This window comes from Notamacropus eugenii, chromosome 1 (assembly GCF_028372415.1).
Source record: "Notamacropus eugenii isolate mMacEug1 chromosome 1, mMacEug1.pri_v2, whole genome shotgun sequence".
Classification (NCBI taxonomy): domain Eukaryota; kingdom Metazoa; phylum Chordata; class Mammalia; order Diprotodontia; family Macropodidae; genus Notamacropus; species Notamacropus eugenii.
Window position 1 is genome coordinate 327,161,645 of NC_092872.1, and position 6,192 is coordinate 327,167,836.

Here is a 6,192-nt window from a genome sequence, read left to right on the forward strand (position 1 = left end):
ATTGAACATTACTCCCCCTCTCACACACTTTGATCCTCTCAAATTCTCTTCCTCACTCAAAACATTTTATCTTCTCTCTGTGATTTTTGGGCTGGCTTTCCCGCCATGCCTGGAATATACTTCTTACCTTTGCCTCATAGAATTCCTTCTTCCTCACAAATACCACTTTCTACATGAAATCATTCCTGATTCTCTCAACCGCTAGTACCCTTCCTCTCAGACTACCTTATATTTAACTACCTGATATTTATTTATATTTATTTCCCTTATATTCTGTATTTACTTGTTATCTCCATTAGAATCTACATTTTTCGAGTGAGAATTGTCTCACTTCTTATACTTGTTTGCTCTGAACCTAGTATAGTACCATCACATAGTAAATGCTTGTTGATTGATTAACAATGAATTTGTGTAATATTAGATTATTAAGTTACAGATTTTTTAAAAAAAATCTTCTAATAAAATCATGGCTCCTTGAAGTATTAAAGTGCTGTTTTCACTAGTAGCACTGTTAGTAGGAGTAAGTTTCAATAGAGTTAAAAGAAAATCCCAATTCTAGATTAAACTTGCATTTTTCAAGGCTTTCCCCTACAGGCTCAGGATTCTTCCTCACCTCTAGTTGATACCTATTTGGATGTTTCTGATGAGAAACAGTGAAAAGTTTCCATAAGCAAAATCACTAAGGAACTCTTAAGCAAAAGATTGTTCCCTGAAACACAAGATTACCATTTTGTGAATGCTACAGAAGAATGTGAGGCATTGGTAAAACTTTGGAAAAGTATCATAAAAGAGTTTGAATTTCAATGCATTGTTTGATGTCCTTGTATTGGAGCTTATGAGCACTAGCATCTGTTTTCTTAGCTCATTTTGTTTAATTTAGATTCAGTCCAGTGTAGCATTGTATATAGACAGATGGCCTGAAAACCAGAAAGATCTGGATTCAAGTCATGCTTTTAACACATAAAAATATCTCTATGATCCTGGGCAAGTCATTTAACTTCTTAGTGCTCTGAGTAACTCTCTGAGACTACAAGCTACACAGAACCTATTGACCTTCACTGGCAGAGGGAATTATCACAAATGAGAGTTCCCTATACCAATGAAATCATAGGTCTACTCCCTATCCCTTATACTCAGAAACACTTTGTATTACTAAATTTCTACCCATATGCCTCTTCATGCTATGGAGGTGATCCTGAAATCTAGAAGGCTATATTAGCAAAGTATAAACTCTGGCGGGTCTACTATATTGGTTTTCTGGGCAATCTGGCAAGCCCATTCTCAGGATGTGCTTATAGCAAAGCAGCTAAAAAGCCTGTCCTACTTTTCCCTCTATCCAGGGGTGGAAGGTGGGGGAGACTTCACTTCTCTGAAACTATCTATAGTCCTTAAGGGGAATATAGCTGAAATAGCACCAAACTCCACTTCATCTCTTTGTCTCCACTTTATCAAACACCACAAATCTCCACTTTAAACCATCTTGAGTTTCCTCCTCACCTGAAAAAAATCTGAATTGGCCAGTCAGGAAAAAGACATTTTGACCTTCTCTGAGTTAACGTACCATAATGCTTTGCATACTCTCTGAGTGAACCCCAAAATTAAATTGACAGAGCATTCTCCTCTTTATAATTGGTAAGGACCAGATGCTTTGAACCAGACACTATCTTGATTATTGGCACTTCTTTTATCTTAATGTTTTGTGGACATTCCTCTGTTTTGATGCTCTTGCTTTATGACATTCCCATGTTCATGGCTGACAAAACCCAGGAATCTTGGGAACATCCTCTTGTACTATGGAAACTGTAATTTTGACTGACAGGCATCCTGAGTCAGGAAGGGGCAGGGGTTGGGGTGGGGAAACTCTTCCTTGTTTTATGGATCAGCTGGTCTTTCTTTGAGTTCATTTTAATCTGATCCAAGCATTCGTGTTTCACTAGCTCATAGAGAAGAAACTGCACATATATGGCCTATTTCCATTTGTCTCGTTTAGGCCAAACTCTGAAGGTTGACATTTTTGGTGCATGGCAAGGTTGGAACTGATGGAGTAGAGAGGACTTCCCACCCTGAGAACACTAGTGACTGAGGCACCTCACAATCTATTTTCCTGGAGTCTTAACTTTGGCTAGGGTGGCTAAGTCTCTGTTCACAGTGCACATTCCAGACTCCCACTAGTTTGGTCATAGTCTATGGATCGGTCCTCTGGAAAATTTTGGCTATGGGTCATTTGGAAACTAAAATTAGAGATCTGCTATCAATCTTTCTCACAAATGTTGCCAGCACTGGTGTCAGTTAACTAAAGACAGCCCTGAATTGTGTTGGCCCCATTGGGGCTCTTTTGATGAGTACTTAAAAACAAATTAAGCTTAAAAGCTAATAAGACATCTAGACTGGAGTGGGAAAGTTTCCACTGCTAGTTTTGAAATGGCAGAGTAAGAACCAGAAGCTTCTTCCCTTAAAGCTTAAACCACTTCTGCACCCTTTCCCGGCTCTGTCTAATCTCCTTCCTCCTCCCCTTGCCCTTGAGGACTAATGTCCTGACAGAGGCAAACTCCACCCTGCCTATGGACCAGACTCCTGAATTTAACTTCGCTGGGACCTGTCCCTTTAAATCTTCAAGCTTTGAGGTGATCCGAGGAAAGTTTTCAGGATCCAGTCCCCATCTGCCCCTCTTTGCCCCTCTCTCAACTAGGAGAGGTGCATAGATGATCACCTCTGATGGTCTTGGATTCTTGCAAATTCTCCACCCCTTTTCCTCAGAGTAGTGATAGCCTTTTCATGATGGGGGTTTGTAAGAAGCCCCTCCAAGCTTTCGGACTTCCCCTCTTTCTATTATTTTTATTTGTGTTGTAAAATGTCTGTATTGTGTTTGTGCTGTGAGCTAGATTCTGTTACCTTGAAAGATTTAAAATGCAGTCAGTAAGAAAAACTTCTAATGACTACATAGCCAGAGAAAACATTGGGAAAGATTAATAAACCTTTTTTTGTTATTTTGAGGTTATCACTGAAAGCAGGACTAACTCCCACCGTAGGCTTTGCATGGGAGGTTAGATTGTTATAGATTATTTTTTTTAAGAGGAACAGCCTATAAGACTTTTTTTTTTTTTTTGTGATCTCAACTTTGGCCAAGTTGGCGCTGCAGGAAAAAGTTAGATACAACTAAAAATATCTTAGCCGATTTTGGAGGTTTTAAGTTTAATCATTACAGAGTTTGGAAAATGAATCATTTTAAGATTTCAGGAGAAAACTCCTGGGACTTTGGGGTAATTTCAGGCATTCACCCCCTGCTGAAACATCTCCCCACAATCCCAGTCGCAACATTCCCCACTCCCTCTCCTGGAGTCAAGAATGTATCTCAGTATGGGAATTGTTAACAGCCCATGTTTTCCCTGTTAACCCCTTTCATCCCAGATCAGATTAAGAAAGGAGAATGCTGGAGAATTATAGGGGAAACTTGAATCACCTTCCTCACCTGGTGGAAGGAGGGTGTTGGGCAGCAGCCACAGCAGTGGCCCTGTGCCCTTGGACACCCTGCAGCCCTCCCCCACCCCAAGCAAAACCTGAGAGTATCACCCAGGTGCAGTACGTTCTGTCCACCCTGCCGCAGTAGCATCTACGGCTAGAGGAGGGGGAAAGAGGTCAGGCCCCACAGCCAGCATTCCCTGAGCCCTACCACCAAGCATTACCTAGTGGCAAGACCCTGACACCAGCCACCCCAGTCCCTAATCAGTGTCCTTTGCCACAATGCCTAGCACCCAGCTGTTGCTGAAGAATCTGGGGACCCCTGGTAGAACTTAGGGTAGCAATAAGAAGTGGGGGAGCCAGCCAGCCTCTGACCTTAGTAAGCCCACCCTTCTCTGTTCCAGTGCAGAAATGTCTCAGCTATGTAATTTATGGCAAGTTATTTTATTTCTGTTTGCCCCACTTCTTGATTTGTAAAGGGAAAAAGAGTGGTTTTTGTTGTGGGATCAAAATGATATAATGATAACACAATGACTGGCATATGCTAGACACTACATTATTGTTATTATCTCTCTAATTTAGTGTAATTGTTCCCTAGCTGATAACTTTAAGGTTGTTTTAAAATGCCAAAGGTAGTAAGATCAATAATTTCTATATGTGATAATTTGGAAATGCAATTAATGTCTTCTGAAGTTTATTGTTTGCTATTACTAGATTTCTAATTCGTATTGCATTTATAAAATTCTCTTATATTGTAAAATTTGAGAGACCATTGTAAAATAGAAATGGTACTAGATAATGCAATTTTTAATCTGAATTTTGTTACATATGAATTGGTCTTTTAAAAGGATATGATAAAATTAGATAATTTGAAATTATGTATTTATAAATTTTCTTATATTGTATAATTTGATAAACCATTGTATCAGCTATGTTGTTAGAAAACCAATTCCTCTTGAGAATGAATGGGTTAGGAATTTGCTAGGCAATTCTATCAACCCACCTGACCATGTGCTGTAATATTCTAAAGTACTGTAACTTAAGAAAACTATAAGCTCCCAAGTTTTGTCTCTTTTAAGAGGTAGTTTCATCTAAAATTCTTATCAACCCTGTGCAACAGTTTTCTGTTTTGTGGAATTCCTACTGAGTAAATGGAAATCCTTATACAAAATAAGGGTGTGATTTTCAAGTCTGCTTCATCTAAGGATGTGTGTGTGTGTGTGTGTGTGTGTGTGTGTATCTTAATTTGGAGGTTTGTGAACTACCTCTGTTCACTATCTATGTGAGATTTCAGAATGTAATTATTTTCTTAATTTCTAGTGATAAGGACAAGGGAAAGAAAAAATAATGAGTAAATTTTAAAGGTCCAATAACTTTGTTATTGTGATAAGGCTAATTTAATTGGGTATGTTCTTCTTGGCTTATGAAAACTGAATCTCCTCCCCCATTACAAACACCTTTTGACTAGAGGGAGGTGGTAATTAGGAATTTTGTGGTAATCAGGAATTTAGTTTATATCATTTGTATAGTTCTTGGGGATTTATTTCTGTCACTTAAAGATATTTTATACCAACTTAGTTTTAATAAATTCTAAGGATTTATTTTCGCTTTAAGGTTGAAAAAAGAGAGATCTTTCATTTTAAAGGTTTCCAACTAATTTACTTCATAAAAGTTTAGCAATTATTCCTTTTAATATCAGGATAAATTTTAAACTATTTTTAAGAAAAGGAAATATTTTTAGAAATGTTTTCTAAAAGTCTTTTGTGTGATTTTTTTAAAAGGTCTACTAAATTCTCATTTATTTTATTGTTAAATTATTGTAATGAGATGTAAATGGAAGACATCTTGCTGTTTTGATCTGAATTTGTAGTCATTCCATGGCCTCAGCAAGAGTTAAATTAGTGTTTGAACTCATCATATGTATAAGATTCAATTCCTGAAGTATCTCATTCTTTCAGAGTGATGAATATAATTAGAGAAGGATAAATAAGCTCCTGAAACAAGGATGTAATTCTATCAAGTTGTGAGGTTAAAGTCAGGAATATTTTTTGTTTTTCTTTAAGGAAAAGGATTTCATTACAGAAAGTTATGTTAGTTAAGAGTAATATATTATGAGCTATCTTGTGTTATCTTAATGGGAAATCTGATTTTACTTATGTCTGTTGTTTAATATATGTAGAAATGTATGCAAGCTACTTAAGACACCTTAAAGATGTTCCTATTGCTTAAAGGGATTCTGAAAGTAGTAGAATTTTTCTTGATGAATCTCTTACTGTTACTAATGTGAGATTATAGTCAATACATATGTGAGTCTTGAGACTGAACCTACCTGAAGCTCTGAGTATTGGAATCTGCAACTCAAATCTTTATGGGATTGTAACTTACTGTTATTTTGAGCTTTGATTACAGGGATAGTTGTCTGAATTGTTGTGAAGCCAATAGTAGAAAATGGCATGTACTGCAGGTTGAGGACTACTAAAGGTGGATATCTATACCTGGGAAAAGTTTTGGGGACAACCTTGGACATGGCCTAGGTAGGATCCTCCTGATTCTATTTCACAGTTGTGCTGTTTCCTTTCTGAAAAGGAAAATTTCCCACCTGATTAATCCTGAGCCCTGTTTTTAACATCTTATGACATGATTGGCTGTCAGATATAATTCATGCCTGTAATCACAGGGCTAAGGAAATTTTTCCCTTCTGTTATGATATATGATATTGTTATAACTATGTCC